This window comes from Sminthopsis crassicaudata, chromosome 3, assembly GCF_048593235.1.
Source record: "Sminthopsis crassicaudata isolate SCR6 chromosome 3, ASM4859323v1, whole genome shotgun sequence".
Classification (NCBI taxonomy): Eukaryota; Metazoa; Chordata; class Mammalia; order Dasyuromorphia; family Dasyuridae; genus Sminthopsis; species Sminthopsis crassicaudata.
In genome coordinates, this window is record NC_133619.1 from 242,439,122 (window position 1) to 242,456,443 (window position 17,322).

Here is a 17,322-nt window from a genome sequence, read left to right on the forward strand (position 1 = left end):
ATTTTCACTATTTTTTGTTATTGTTTGCTTGCATTTTTGTTTTTCTTCTCAGGTATTTTTTTTTCTTTCTAGATCCTATTTTTCTTCTGCAGCAAGATAACTGTATACATATGTATATATTGGATTTAACATATATTTTAAGATATATTGGAATATCTGCCATCTAGGTGAGGGGGTTGGGGAAAGAGGGGAAATTTTGAAACAGAATGTTTTGCAAGATTCGGTGTTGAAAATTACCCATGCGTATGTTTTGTAAATAAAAAGCTATAATAAAAAGAAAAGAAAAGAAAAAAATAAATAAGCACAAACCCTGTTCTGACTTGCTAAAAGAAATGGAACTGGATGAAATTATTTGGACATTATAGAGTTGAAGTGAAATATAAAATGCCTAATCACCTGTTTGTCTTAATTTCCTTCCTATAAAATGAACTAGAAAAGAAAAATGGCAAACTACTCCAGCATTCTTGTTAAGAAAGTCCCAACTGGGGTCACAAAGAGTCAGATACAAGTGAACAACAACAACAAAATCCAGTAGTCCCACAAAATGCTTCATGTCTTGGTATTAACAGTAACTGTGTTACTGCAACTTTAAAAATGTTTTTCTTTCATTGATTGTGTAAATTTTTTATTGGTTTAACTAATAAAATATAACTTATTTATAAATATAACTTACATGAAATAAACAAATAACTATTCTTCATCTGATCTGGATTGTATCTAAGATTTAAGTAACTTTTCTTATACCTCTGGGATGAGGATATAAAGAAGCAATAATGACAGGTCTGTATCTTTGGAGGTCAGACATCTCTAGGACTGACTTGGAGTCCATGTGACTGAGTCTAGTGTTGAGAGAAGCCCTTTACAATGCCAGCTTCCCTAGCATAGCAGGAAGGGTTTTAATGTTGTTTTCTGGTGTAGTGTATATGTGTGTTTGTATGTGTGTGTGTTTATGTGTGTGTGTGTGTGTGTGTGTTTTACATTAGTGACTATTCCCAAAACTAGAATTCACTTTGAATATATTAGCTCTCCAGTAAAAACGTGAATTCCTCAAGGAAACATCTCTGTTTTCCCAGTGCTTGGCACATGGTAAGTATGGTTATCACTTCCACATTGCAGGGGTTAGGGGTGCAAAGCACCCAAAATCTGGAAAATTCACATAAAATATTTGGATCTTCCCTTCATACCAGCAAAATCTGTATTATTTTGGTATTAAAGGATAAACTATATTGATGGGATGCAATATACATTTATATACATATATATGTATGTATTATTCATTTCTGAGTTTCTAAATTTTTTCTGTGTCATCTGTTGGTCTTTGCGCGTTATCTGCAGCTTCCACAAAACTCCCCCCAAATTCCCATTTAATTCCTTATATCAATCTAAAACATATTGAAATGCAATGGAGAAAAGCTCGATGTAGAAGAGATAACTGTACTTAATGTATTCTGGTTGATGATTGATTGTCTTGCCCATGGATACAGTCTTGAGGCAGTACTTGAACTTGGAGCCAAGGACATTCCTCTGTCCATTATATCCACACTGCTTCTACTTGCCTAAATTGAATTTATTGGATTGGCTAAGGAATGGTTTCTTCCCTTGGCTTATAACAGAAATTTCATTAAGACCTTAAATTCATAGACATTTACATTTTAGAGAAGTGATTCAAAAGCATACTGCTATAGTTGTTTGTCCTTGGTTCTCAAAGAGGACTAGCTCATACAATCTTGGGAATTTTATCCTGTATAAAATGATAAATTTGAGCTAGATAGCCTCCCAGACCTCTTCCTGATCTGTCTAATGATCCTCTGCTGCACTGTACTATACTGTTCTATCCTGTCCTGCACTACACTATACTGTACTGTACCATAATAGACATTTTAGTCCATGTTACAAAGCCATGTGAAAGATACCATATTGCAAATCAGCTTTGTTCAGATTCCTACTGCCAAGTAAGATTCTGTGTGAATTGAAAGATAAATAAATGCCAAATACAAAATTCACAAAGAAGCAGTCTCAGATATATTTTTTTCCATCCAAGGGAGTAATTTTTCAGTGGGTATGGGACATCCATAAGTTTTCTCAGTTGAATTAGACAAGATTTGGACTGACTGTCAAATTCTTTGCCAAGACCCCAGTTAAATATCTGATCAAATAGAAGTGTCCTGAGTGAGGCACTTGAGTGTCTTATTAAATCTTCCATTTCCCCATAGCTATCAAAGCAAGATCCCAACACCAGAAAAATGCTGATGACTACCCTTACATTAATGCAGCAATAGTACAGAAAGCATTACCTCATTAAAGTCAGTGAGCAGGAAGACACTACTTCTCAAGTCTGCCCACCTGCAGACATCAGACAAGGGTTGACTGCAGGTCTAAGACAACTCCAACATGGTTACTGAACTTTGAATATAAATGGAGTCTTTGTTTGTAGTCAGTTGTTAATGGAGTGGTTAACAGAAACCTTAACTCCTATCTTTCATTTCTTTTGTCTTCAAAAAGTGCCACAATATTTTAAATTTTCACCTGGGCAGTCACCACATTCTAAGAGAATCTCAAGTGACTCTTTAGCCTTTGGTTACTGCCAACACAGAGTACTGCACTGCAGTGTGTGAGCCCTGGATGGATGCCCAAAACTTGAAGGGAGGTGAAGGATGTTGGAAGTGACTAAAAGTACAATACTTGCTTTATGCTCAACTTACTAAGGTGGATGAGTGAGATAAAGGCAAGCGGGCTGAAGAAGTAAGCTTTAACTGTGAAAAAGAGCTTGAACCTAGGATAGAAGGAGCTCCATTTGATGTAGTAAAATCTTGCTAATACAGTACAAAAGAACAATTTCCAATATTTGTTCAAATACATGTAGGCAATTATGGATAATTTAAAAGGAGTTTGGAATTCATAGAAGCTTGTCTAAATGACTTGTATTAAGAAGGCTCCCCATGTGTATCTTAAGAAACATTAAGTAAAATGGTGAATGCCTAGAAATGACTGCTATTATTTCACTGAATCCCAGTTGCAGTTGTATTTCAAAATGGGATTCCAGGGAATCTGGAACATTTGAAATGGGTTTTTAAATGAAAAAGCTATGAAGTTAGGCATCAAAACAAAGCAGCAAGAAAAGGGAATATTTATTTTTTTTCCCCAACAATAATTTTATTTTTGGAAGATGGTATGAGGCACTCACTCTAACAACATATCGAGAAACTTATAAGCATCCAAATCCCTAAGACTTACCCAATTGGAATTCTCCTGTCATATATATTTTCTAACATGAAGCAGCTGAGCATATGTTACCCGATAAATATTCTGCCCAGAGAAGAAATGAAGGCTGGGCAGAAGGTAGTTATTTATAAGAGGAAAGCAAATTAAAAATACTTAAGAAGAAGCTAACTTTAAATTGGATAGATGAGCAAAAATTGAATGACTGATTAAGTTTTAGAGCTAAGTCCTGTCACTTCTACCTCCATAGCATACCTCTACTTCTACAGACACTATGGTAGTTTGTAAGATTTAGAACTAGAAGAGAATAAAAAATTAGCCTGGTCCAAAATTTCTTAAACTGGGGGTCAAAACCCCATAGGAGGTCTTCTACCTGAATGTAGGGGTGATGAAATCGTGATTTATTTTCAATAAATGCTTGGTTTTTATACCTATTTTATATACCTGGGGTTGTGTAAAAATTTCTCAGATGAAAAGTAAAATATTTAAGACCACCTGGCTTAGTCTAATCCCCACTCCCATTTTACAAATGAATTCCAGGGAGGTCAAAGGCCTTGACCAGATGTATCTGATGGTTCAGTGGATAGAGTGTTGGTGAAGTCAGAAAGATCTGAGTTAAAATCTAGCCTTAGAAATTTATTACCAATATAATACTGGTTAATTTGCTTAACCTTTTCCTCAGTTTCTTCAACTCTAAAATGGGTGTCATAATAGCACTACCACTCAAAGTAACCATGACCACTTTACAGGGTTGTGTGGATCAAATGACATTATATATGCAAAGTAATTTGCAAACATTAATGCTCTCTATTATCATTATTATTGCTATGAGATATTACCCATCAAACACTCAAACAAGCCTGCTGTCCCACTAAGTTAAAGCAAAAACAACTAAGAAAGTGACTAGAGCAGAGAGTATATACTACTTTCCCCTTTTATAGTTTACCAGTTGTTAAGAGAAGGAAAGATTTTTTAAAACTTTAATCATTTCTTTTGACATCAACTTTGTCTTATTGTCTTTGAAACGTAATTTGGTTTATCATCAAGGATGCCATCATCAAAAATAGAAAAATTGAGAAAAGAGGTAGCTTTGGGGGAAAAGATGGTCACATTAAGTTTTGAATATGTTGAATTTGATCTACAGGGGAATATACAGAAATGTCCAGTGGCCAGTAATGATAGCTGATAGGCAGTGCTTTAAGGTTTACAAAGCTTTTGACACATGTTATCTCAATAGATCCTCATAATAAGCTTGTGATATAAGCACTACAGAAATTATTGTGCTCATTTTATAGATGAGGAAACTGAAATGTAGAGACATTAAGTGACTCGTTCTTTGTCCTTCAAATGATAAATGAAAAAAAGTGGGATTTGAACCAAATTCTCTTGACGGCAAGTCTTATGCTCATGCCATTCCCTAACCATGTGTGAGGCATAATGGTGCCACATTGGGGGAGGGGGGTGCTACATTAATGGCTTTTACAAGGTTTCTGATTGCCTTCAAGATAAACTTTTTTTGTGGCTTCTCTTTTTTTTATTTTCATACTATCTTTTTATTTTTCAAAATACATGCAAAGATAATTTTCAACACTCACCCTTGCAAAACCTTGTGTTTCATATTTTTCTCCCTCCTTTTCCTACACCCTCCCCCAGCAATTCTTCTAAACATTTTAACATTTATCATGATGAACAAGAAAAAATCAGATCAAGAAGGGAGGAACATGAGACAAAAAAGGCAAGCAAACAAGCACAAAAAATGAAAAATCTATGTTATGATACACATTCAGTCCCCGTATTTCTCTCTCTGAATACAGATGGCTCTCTCCATCACAAATCTATTGGAATTGGCCTGAATTACCTCATTGTTGAAAAGAGCCAAATCCATCACAGTTGATCATCACATGACCAGATATATTTCTTTTTTCCCAATCAAGTTACTACATTTCAGCCCAGTGGTGCTATTTGTATTGACAGTTGCATGATATGATTAAAAGGTTTGGAGTCAGGAAATCTGGATTCAAAACAAAATGCAGTCCTTTAGACTTTGGAAAATCACTTAATCTCTCAGTTTCCTCATAATTTAACAAAGTACCTGGCACATAATAAGCACTAATTAATTTTTTTAATATACTCATTTGTAAAATGAAGTCTTGAAACAGATGGCCTTTAAGTGCTATTCAAGCTCTTGAATATGTGTTCTTATTTGTAACCCTTCCTGGACCTCTTCCTCAACTACCAATCACCATAGGCCAGAATCCTATAGGACTAATTATTACTTTTGTCCTCAGGGTGTTAAAGAGAACCCTGAGAGGCTAGGCTTTTCTAGTACTGTCTCAGGAGCACCCATCAAATGTGCTCCGTATTTATAATTAACTAGACAATTTGTTGGGGCAGATAAGTGATGCTATGGACAGAATACTGGACCTAGAATCACAAAACTCATCTTCCTGAATTCAAATCTGGCTTGGACACTTACTATCTTGGACAAGTCATTTTACCCTGTTTGCCTCAATTTCCTTATCTTAAAAATGAACTGGAAAAGGAAATAGCAAACCACTCCAGTAACTTTTGTCAAGAAAATCCTAAATGGGGTTGCAAAGAGTCAAACACAACTGAATAACAATTACAGACAAAATGATTTTAGAAAAAGAATTTACTAATCAGGAATAGCAAAGATTGTTTTTTGTTTTAATTTTTAAAATTATTTTTCACAATGGTATTTTATTTTTTTCCAATTATATGTAAATATAACATTTTTGTAAGATTTTGAGCTCCAAATTTTTTTTCTCTCTTCCTTCCCCTCTCCCCAAAATAGTAAACAATCTGATATAGGTTATACATGTACAAGTATAATCATTTTAATCATATTTCCATATTAGTCATCTTATGAAAGAAAAAATCAGAACAAAAGGGAAAAACAACTAGAAAGAAAAATCAACAAATAAAGGAAAAAAGTAGACTCTGATCTCCATTCAATCTCCATAGTTCTTCCATCCCAAGTCTATTGGAATTGTCTTGAATTACTGAATTGCTAAGAAGAGCCAAGTCTATCACAATCAATCATCACACAATCATGTTCTGTATAATGTTCTCCTGGTTCTGCTTACTTCACTCAGTATCAATTCATGTAAGTTTTTTCCATATTTTTCTGAAATCTGCCTGCTCATCAATTTCTTATAGAACAATAGTATTCAATTATGTTCATATACCTCAACTTATTCAGCCATTCCCTAATTGATGAGCAGCTCCTAAATTTTCAATTCCTTGCCAACACACACACACACACACACACACACACACACACACACACACACACACACACACAAACTACTATAGACATTTTTGTACATGTGGCTCCTTTTCCCTTTTTTTATGATCTTTTTGAGATACAGATCTACTAGTGGCATTGCTGGTCAAAGGGTATTTCACAGTTTTATAGCTGCAAGGATAGTTTTTAGAGACCATTTCCTCAGAGAAGAGGATACAATCTCCTGTTTGACACACAAGGTCCCTGGGGAGAGTGGGATTAAAATGAAAGAGCATTTATGTCTAAAGGGGAACTAGTTACCTTTCCTCTCTTGCAAAGTCCTCATGAAATTCCCCTTAGGTATAGCTTTGTTAACCTCCAAGAGTTAGAATAGAATTCTGTCCTCATAGAATTCTGAAATTGTTTTTTTCTTGATGAATGTAAATTTTTCTCTGTGTATCTCTCAGGTTCTGATACAGATGTTACCATGGTTACTGCTGATTCTGAGAGACTGCCACCAACACCACTGGGAACTCCAGATCATTGGTCTTTTCAAAGTTTACAAGTTTGTCACCTAGTCATTGACAGGGTAGGGGAGAGAATAGTCAGCCTTCAACTGCAAAACAAGATTACAATCTGGCTTGCCCAGAAATTTGTCTGATTTTTTTTTTCAGTAGACCACAAGACTCATCTTGTGTGGTATCATCCAATGATGCCAGTACTCTGCCTGGCATGTAATAGGCAATTAATAAGTTGATTAGATGGCATTAGATTGTAGAAAGTTTAGGAGATCAGGCAAAGGAATGTGAACATGACTTGGTAGGCAACAGAGAGCCACTAATGATTCTTGAGCTGAGGAATGATGAGACTGTATTTATACATGACAGAAAACTACTGTAGCAATTGTAGTAGCAATATGAGAAAAGAATTAGAACGGGAGCGAATTAGAGTAGAAAAGTCTCTATAGAAGCTACAATTGTCTAAGTAGTTGGTAATGAAGACATATCAGAATGGTTATGGTAATAATGTATTGATTCAAGAGATAGTATAAGGGAAGACTTGACCTAAAAACCACATAAGAATAAAAGATGAAGAAGAGAAAAAAATAAAACATAGGACCTAGGTTTTGAGCACAGGAGACTTGAGTAAATGGTGGTGATGCTCACAGAAATAATTAAGCAAGAAGAGGGAACAGGCTTATGAGGAAAATAAGCTCTGTTTTTTACTTGTTTGATTTGAGATATCTTTGGGGCATTGGGTTGAAAAATATACTATAAGCAACTGCATATGTGGGATTTTACCTTGAACAAGAAGTCTGAGTTGGAGTTGTAAGATTTGGAAATCACATAATGTTGAGAGTCAAAGACAATGAAAATGAATGGCATTGATAAGAAGAAAAAACTCATTGAGAGCAAAGGGCCAAAGACAAAATTTCACCGAAAAGCCCCTTTAAAGAACTAACTAATGACCAAAAAACCAGGGGAAGAGACAGAAAAGGAATGATGGAATGGTAGGAGTATACCAGGAAATTGTTATTCTTGAGACCAAGAAGGAATAGAGAATCTAAAAAAGAAGCTGGTCAACATTCTTTTTTTTTTTTTTTTAATTAATCTTCATATATGTTTCTAATAATATTTTATTTTTCCCAATTACATGTAAAAACAATTTTAACTCTTCTTTTTTAAATTTTGACTTTCAAATTTTCTCTCTCTCCTTTGTCTTTCCCCTCCCTGAAAGGGAAAACAATTTGATAATGGTTATACATGTCATACAAAATATATTTCTGTATTTGTCATGTTGTGAAAGAAAACAAGACCATGAAAAATATGAAAAAATAGAGTGAAAAATAGTATGCTTTGATCTGCATTCAAATTCTATCTTTTTTTTTTCCTTTGGAAGTGGATAGATATCCTTTTGGAATTGTCTTAAATCACTGAATTGCTGAAAGTCATTTACAGTTGCTAATCATACAATATTGCTATTACTGTATACAATATTCACCTGGTTCTACTGGTTTCATTTTGCATCTTTTCATGTAAATCTTTCCTGATTTTTCTCAATCATCACCTCTCATAACATAATAGTATTCCATTTCAATCATATACCAGAATTTGTTCAGCCATTTCCCAATTGATGGATATACTTTCAATTTCCATGTCTTTGCCACCACAAAAATATTTGCTAAAAACATTGTTGTACAAATAGGTCCTTCTTGTCCCCCTAGCTTTTAAAATCTCTTTGGGATACATAGTTATAGTGGTATTACTGGACCAAAGGCCATGCAAAGTTTTATAGCCCTTTGGTCCTAGGTCCAAATAACTCTTCAGAATGTTTGGATCAGCTCAAAATTCTATCAACTATACATTTGTGTCCCAATTTCCTCATATCTCTTCTAAAATTTATAGTTTCCCTTTTCTATCATATTAGTGAATCAGATAAATTAGAAGTGGTACCTCACAGTTTTTTGTTTGTTTGTTTTGCTGAGGCAATTGGGGTTAAGTGACTTGCCTAGGGTCACACAGATAGGAAGTGTAAAGTATCTGAAGTCATATTTGAACTCAGGTCCTCCTGACTGGTGCTTTATCCACTGTACCACCTAGCTGCCCTATCAGAGTTGTTTAAATTTGCATCTCTAATCAATAATGATTTAAATCATTTTTCATATGACTATAGATAACTTTGATTTCTTCATCTGAAAACTGACAAGTTCATGTCCTTTGGCCATTTATCAGTTGGAGAATAACTTGTATTCTTATAAATTTGGCTTAGTTCTCCATGTATTTGAGAAATGAGGCCTTTATTAAAGATACAAAGATATCGTTTTTAAAAATCTGCAGCTTTCTGCTTTCCTTCTAATCTTGCTTACAATGATTTTTACGCAAAAATTTTATAATTAAAATTTATATTTTAAATTAATTTTCATGATCAAAACTATCCATTTTACATCTTACAATCTCTTATTTGGTCATAAATTCTTCCCTTACCCATAGATCTAACAGGTAAACTCTTCTATGCTCCCATAATTTTCTTAAGGTGTCACCCTTTATGTCTAAGTCATGTACCCATCTAAGAACATTCTCAAATGATTTAATAAGGTCAAAGAAGACGAGGACTGAAAAAAGCCTATTAGACTTGATGATTTAGTCATTGGTGACCTCTAAAAGAACAATTGAAAGTAGTATAGGAAGCCAGATGGCAAGGGAGTAAGAAGAGAGCAAATTAAACAGAATTTGTCTACAGACATCTTTCTCTAGAAATTTAGCAGCAAAATGCAGGATAGAACTGAGATAGTAGCTAGTTAGGTCGAAAGGCTTTTTCTTAGGATTAGAGAGACAAAAATATTTAAAGACAGGTGCAGAAGCTGGTAGAAAATGAAAAATATTAAAAATGCATAAAAAGGAAGAGGAAATGCCTAGGTAAAGAAGATAAGATTGTAGGCATAGTTAGGATTAGCTTTAGATGGGTGGAATATCTCTTTCTCTGAGTTCTGAGGGAGGAAAGGGAGAAAGGGTGATGACACTGAGAAATTATGACAATAGAAGGAGGGAAATTAAGGATGTTCTTGTAGGATGGCCTCAATCTTCTCAGTGCAGTAGGAAGGTAAGTTATTTTTGGTAAGTTTAAGGCCTATTATTTGGGATGAGGTTGAGATATGAAAAAGCGAAAGTTTGCAACAGGGGCTGGAAGAATGAGATAGGAAGCTGCTAATAACAAAAAAGAAAGAAAGAAAGAAAACTCTGGAATAGCAATTAAATTCCAGCAGTTGTTATAAACTTATGCCCTTGTAATTAATTTTTAAAATTAATTTTCAATATATTTTGTTTTTACATTACCTATATTTTCCAATGTATTTACACCCACCTTCTGAGAACAATTGCTTCTACCAAAGAATAAAAAAGGGGAAAAAAGTCAGCAAAACTTAATTAACATATCAAAAAATTTTAATATCCAATATTTCACAACTATATATCCCACTTCTACAAAAAAGCAAGAGATACTTTCTCATATTTCTTTTTTAGGAACAAATGTAGTCTTTTTTTTTTTTTTTTTTTTTTTGGTACTTTCGGTTGTAATTATTTTTTATTTTAAAAAATTAATATATTATTTATTTTTAACATTATTTTCTTTGTAAATGAGTTCTAAATTCTCTCCCTCTCTCTTACCCATTGAGAAGGCAAGCAAAATAATATCAATTATACATATGAAATCATGCAAAATATATTTTCATCTAAGTCATATTGTAATTATTTTGTCAATATTTTTCTAGAGGCAAGAACCTGGAGTCGGAAAGACCAGAATTCAAAACCAGCTCCAGACATTGACTAGTTGGGTGACCCTGGGCCAGTCAGTAAGTCTCAGTGATTTCAACTGCAAAATGGGAGTAATAACATCTGCCTCACCTAATCAAATGAGATAATATTGGTAACTGCTTAGGTACAGTGGTACCTGACACATAGTAGGTATTTAATAAATGTTGGTTTTTTTCCTTCTTTCCATTTACATTGTTGTCATTGTGTATGATAGTTTCTTTGTCCAGTTTACATCACATTTAACCAATCCATATAAGTCTTCCCATTTTTAAATGTATTTATCATATCCATAATTTTCTCTCAAAATACTATTTCATTACATTCATGTACCACAATTTATTTAACTAAATTCTTTTTCAACCAAATGGCATCCATCTTGTTTTTAGTTCCTTACCAGTACAAAAAAATAGTAATATAAATAATTTGGTTCATACAGTACTGTAACGTGCTCTCCTGGTAGTTACAATTACTAGTCTGTCCTAGACCCACCAGAGTACCTTTGACCACTGTCCTTTGCAGTGTGAGCTCTACCCGGCTCGCCTCCTCTGAGGCCTTCTAAGGTCTCTGGCCACAATCTCTTGAATCTATAGCTTAATAACCGGTAGCGCACTCAAGAACAACCACGTGTAATCTTAAAAGCCTTTATTATACCTACTCACATAATGCCCTAGCTGATGCCCTGACTTGTTGGTTCCCAAGTGAACACCTGGTCAGAAGACCCATGTGTTCACTACCAAAATCCTTACCTCTTTCGGCTACCCATCTTGGCTTGGCCACCCCGGCTGGTGAGCCAGGGTGAACAGCAGGAGGTTAAAGAGCGCGGTTGCTGCCTGCAGTGGGCTTATATAGGGCCTGTGAGGTCACACACACAGCCAATCAGCGAGAGAGTCACCCATTACGAAGCTATCTCAATATGGCCAGGATCCCGCCCAAGGGCAGTCCTAATACTTCTGGGCCTCAATCTCCCGATGCACTGTGTCCGCCCATTTAAAGGGCCCTTACAATTCCCTTTCTCTTGTTTTGCGGGAACCGCACATCTCATCAAGCTAAACTTTTAGCACCAGCTATAGTTCACTTGATCCATGAGATGACAGAGTGTTATGCCCAAGGAGGTACAAAGCAGCAAATCAGTAAACAGAAGTATGACAATGAGAATCAGGCTCAACAGTGGCCCAAGTGTTCAACCCATTCATCAAAGTCATACTCGAGATAATAAGCCAAAGAGGTTGGATGCCAATGAGGTAGGATGTCAACACTGAGGTGGGAAGTCAACAAGGTAAAACATCACAATTCTAGTTAACAAATTTTAGTGAGGTAGGTTGTCACAATTCTAGTTACATTCATCACAGTTCTAGACCAATTCTAGTTTCTTACAATTTTCTGTTGCACTTTTCACACTCCTAGAACAATTCTAGCTTATCACAATTCTCAATTGCACTTGTCACAATCCTAGAACAATTCTAGTTTATCACAATTCTCTATTGCACTTTTCACAATCCTAGAGCAATTCTAGCTTATCACAATTCTCTATTGCACTTTTCACAATTCTAGAACAATTCTAGTTTATCACAATTCTCTATTGCACTTTTCACAATCCTAGAGCAATTCTAGCTTATCACAATTCTCTATTGCACTTTTCACAATTCTAGAACAATTCTAGTTTCACAGGTGCACATAAGCAAAGTCATGTCCAGTAACATTGTCTCAATAACAATGGCAGGTGGGTGTGTTGGTTTTTCACCCACTAATTTAAAAGCATAGTCCTTCAATAGAAAGCATAGGGCAAAGCCTCTTCCCAGGCCACCATATGGCAAGTGGCCACGGGAGAAGCAAGCAGGCCCATTGTCCATTTACAGTCTTTATATTGTGTATCACCCAAAACAGTCCATTTCAGCTGCAACACTGGAACTGTGTCTGGTGTCTCTGGTGTTCCGGTCAGGAGGGGCATCGCTGCCATCAATGTCTGAAGGGCTGCTGACATCTGGCTGGTCTCTCTGGACTGTTGTCTGGTCCTTCTCTTGGATCCCCAGGTCACACATGTCTCTGGTGGGGATGAACTCTGCTGCTGGATCTGCATCTAGGAAGGAATGTCCCCGGGGCCCAACTTGGGCCTTTCCAAATGCCATCCAGGCCTTTCCACATCACAGTGGAAACAAAGTTGTTGTCAAAAAGATTAACAAGTCAGACAAAAGTCAGTCTGTCACTTAGCTGCACTTTCTGTGTATGCCCGAAGTGCATTGCTAAGGTAAAATGCAAAGAATTTAAAAATGTAAAACCAAAATAATTTAAAAGTGTAAAACCGAAATAGATTAAAAATATAAAACCAAAATAACTTTAAAATGTAAAATCAAAATACTTTGAAGATGTAAAATCAAAAATGTTTTAAAATGTAAAATCAAAATTTAAAAATTGTAAGCAATCACATATCCCAAAATTCCCTTCTCTTGTTTAGAAGAGAAGATCTTGGGGATAGTCTGTGCAGTAATGACTTTACTAGAACACTCGGCTATATCCCTGAATTCTTTTGCCTAAAAATCAAAGTTTGAGTTTCTGATACCGAATTGTACTCCAGGAGTGTGAATCAATAAATCTGATATTACTTTTCCTCCTGGGTCAAAGATCACACACTGTCTATTTATTCTAGTGATTAAAACAGCAATTTTCCAACCCATTCTAAACATAGACACTGTTTTATAAGTACCCGTGGGGGGTTGGGAAATCAAGCTCACCTGTGGAAGTGGAAAATCCACTAGGTAAGAAAAGAGGAGTTTCAATTCTCCAAAGACGATCCTAGCAGTTTTACAAGTATAAAACTCCACTCTCTCTAACTGCAAGGTCTTGTCCCTGTAAGGTTTCTTAGAAATTAACTGAACTGTATTTTTAAAACTTTTCTGATTATACTCAATACCCCACAATTCCTTTTTGCCTTGGGGCATAAAGCCTACTCCTGTCTTTTGAAATGAAGACACAGGAGTTTTGAATGGATTAATGGGCAGTGCTGATGGTATTATCGCCCTTCCTTTTCCTCCTCCCCCTTCTCCCTTGGCCCAAGAAGGTGAGGCAGAGGGAAGAAGAATTGGAAAATTCCCCAAAGGCTGATTTAAAATCAAACCTGAGCTTTGCACATAAAAAGAACTAAACTTCTTCTCAATGAAAGAGTAATGGATAAATTCCTTAAAACAACAATGCAGGAGGTAAACCAACAAAATGCTAAGAAGAATTTCTACAACTTTAGTCCATGTGGTTCCTTTATTTCCTTCCTTAGTTTCAGCCACTGGTTTGAACTCTTCCTGTTCTATCTGTAGTAACCTAGCTTTTTCTTCTTTCTCTATCTCCATCTGTAGTTTAACCTGCAATTCCAGCAACTCTTGCTGTGGCATTTTATACTCTATACTGTCATACATACGCATTAGCTCTAGGTTGCTCCCTCTCCTAGCTATATCTAATAGGTGTGGGGATAGCCTTCTGGGAGCTTGATTACAAGCTTCCTGCTGTTCTTCAGTGGTGATCTTTGTTAAAAGATCTTCCATCTGGCTCTTTAACCTCTTGATATAAGCATTATGTTCAGCTGTGTCCTTGAGTCTGATCCCAGAGTTACCTGGGTCCATATTGCTTCTCTGTCTTCCCTCTTAAGTGGCGTTTCTACCGGATCTTTCAGAATCTTAATTCTGAATATTAAATATTTTCAAAACCTGATAATTCCTTATGTGTCCACGTTGAGCGCCATTTGTAACGTGCTCTCCTGGTAGTTACAATTACTAGTCTGTCCTAGACCCACCAGAGTACCTTTGACCACTGTCCTTTGCAGTGTGAGCTCTACCCGGCTCGCCTCCTCTGAGGCCTTCTAAGGTCTCTGGCCACAATCTCTTGAATCTATAGCTTAATAACCGGTAGCGCACTCAAGAACAACCACGTGTAATCTTAAAAGCCTTTATTATACCTACTCACATAATGCCCTAGCTGATGCCCTGACTTGTTGGTTCCCAAGTGAACACCTGGTCAGAAGACCCATGTGTTCACTACCAAAATCCTTACCTCTTTCGGCTACCCATCTTGGCTTGGCCACCCAGGCTGGTGAGCCAGGGTGAAGAGCACGAGGTTAAAGAGGGCGGTTGCTGCCTGCAGTGGGCTTATATAGGGCCTGTGAGGTCACACACACAGCCAATCAGCGAGAGAGTCACCCATTACGAAGCTATCTCAATATGGCCAGGATCCCGCCCAAGGGCAGTCCTAATACTTCTGGGCCTCAATCTCCCGATGCACTGTGTCCGCCCATTTAAAGGGCCCTTACACAGTACCTTTTTTTTTCTCATAGATTTTCCTTTATTAGATGCCTTGCAATTAATTATTACTTACCAGTTCTCAAAAATAAGTTCACAATACCTTAATTTACAAGAAAAACCTTCAACAAATCATCATTTCCCCATACTCTTATCTTCTATGTAAGAAAATCACTCTTCTGTGATCAAACTTTCCAAGATGGAATGTGCCAGAATATGAGGTGAAGTTTAAAGGTGGGTTTCTATGAGTAAGATAAACCTAACAATAAAAATGGATTGAAGTTCTGGAAGTATTAAGGATTGAATCAGAAGTGAAGCTGAGATGTTGCCCAGAGTCTAAAAAAGATTTCTTGAAATATCTAAAGGGAAATTTTATCTTAAAAAAAGGGATCCTAGATAAAGATAGGTGGTGTTAATTGGTGAGTCTTGAAGTTTTAACTGAGAAAAAGTGTTACATTCTAGAGGCCTTTGTGACATCTTAATCTTCTTGTTTGATTGTTTCAGTTGTGTCCAGCCTTTAGTAATCCCATTTAGGTTACCCATTTGGAGTTTTCTTGGCAAAGATATTGGAATGGCTTGCCATTTCCTTCTCCATTGGATCCATTTTGTTAAGTAATCACAGGTTTCATTTGCCTTAATTTTGAATCTGAGCTAAAATGGATGACAATTCAGAGGAAAATATGAGGATTCCAAGTTAAGGTTGACTCTTAGGAGCTTATAATTAGGGAGAAAGTGAAGGAATGATAATATGGTTTCCATATATACATGATTTAAAGTTTTATTTTGACATATTTTTATAATTAATCAAGGTTACAATGGGAATTATAATATAAAATATAATAAAGAATCCTTTTATACTATACTAATGGATTTATCCATTTTAAGCTCATATCTGTATTACAATAATATTTTGTGATACTAATATGTGATATTAGTATAATTATATTTTGTGATTATTATTCTGGGAAAATTGTATTTTTTAAGATAATCCTGTGTCCTCCTCATTCTAAGATATGGTGAAAAGTCCAGGCTTTCATATCTGGTGCCCCATCAAGCTCTAAACTTGTATTTGATTTTGATTTCCTTGAGGGCAGAAATTGTCCTTTGCTCCTGTTTGTACTCCTAGTACTTAGAACAGTGCTTAGCACAAAGAAAGAGTTTAATAAATGGTTGACTGACTAATTTTTTTTTAATAACAAAAGGGTGAAAATACTATATTTTGATTCATATTATGACTGACTAATCTTAAAATTATTTTTGGCAAATCATAGGTTTGGGGAAGTTCCCAGAAAGTCAATCAAGCTATTTTTTGCTCTTGAATGGTATTTCCAATGACCATTTTTGAAATGAAATCAAATAATTTGGGATTTCAATGGGAAGTTTATAAGAACTTGTGAATTACAGAATTTTTGAACAGAATAGCGTATCTGGGTGTGGAGTCCTAAATTCCTTACAGAGAGTGGAGAGTACCAATTCCTCCCACATAGGCCCATTTAACTGGAATTCAATAAATCAGGAGACAAGTTTAATTAGCATTAGAAGTAGGAAGTTTCTGGGAGGACTGAAAGGACCCAAGACAAAGGGAGTTAAACACAAATACTGCATAGAATTTTACACAGCCTCAAGGTCATTACAGTCATTTTCAGGACTCTATTCAACCTCTTTTCTTATCTGGGAAAGTTGAGTAATAGGGACAGAATATCAAGTGATTTGGGGAGGAGAATATTAACTTTGGAAAATCTGGATTATTTCATTATTTTCACTAATTAATTTCATAAGAATATTCTGTTTGAGAAGGAAATGTCTAAATTAGTGGAGACTTCCTTTATTATAGAATCATCGGGGCTTGTCCTATTACTTAAACAATACAACCTTAGGGTCTATTTAACCAACCTGTACTTTATTTCTTTGGCTACTAAGGTTACTTTTCCTGAGGAGATGTTTTCCCCAAATCTTCATCTTTTCCACATGGGGAGGTCTTCATAAAGTCCGAGGTTCTTTAGCATTGACTGGTTGAAATAGAAAAGTCCTTACAACCAAAAATATTTCTCTCTCCTCCCCTCCCCCCAAGTTCTTTAAAATAAGTTTTGCTATCTCTCTGAGTTCTATTTTTTAAAATGCAACTCAGACAATGCAATGCCAGACAAGAAGATATTACCTTATTGGGATTTTATTTAGAAGAATATTTGCTTCCAAAGACCCACAAAGCAGTTGGAAGTTAATGATAGCCTAGGAGGAGGTAAAGAGGAAGGGTCACATAAATGTC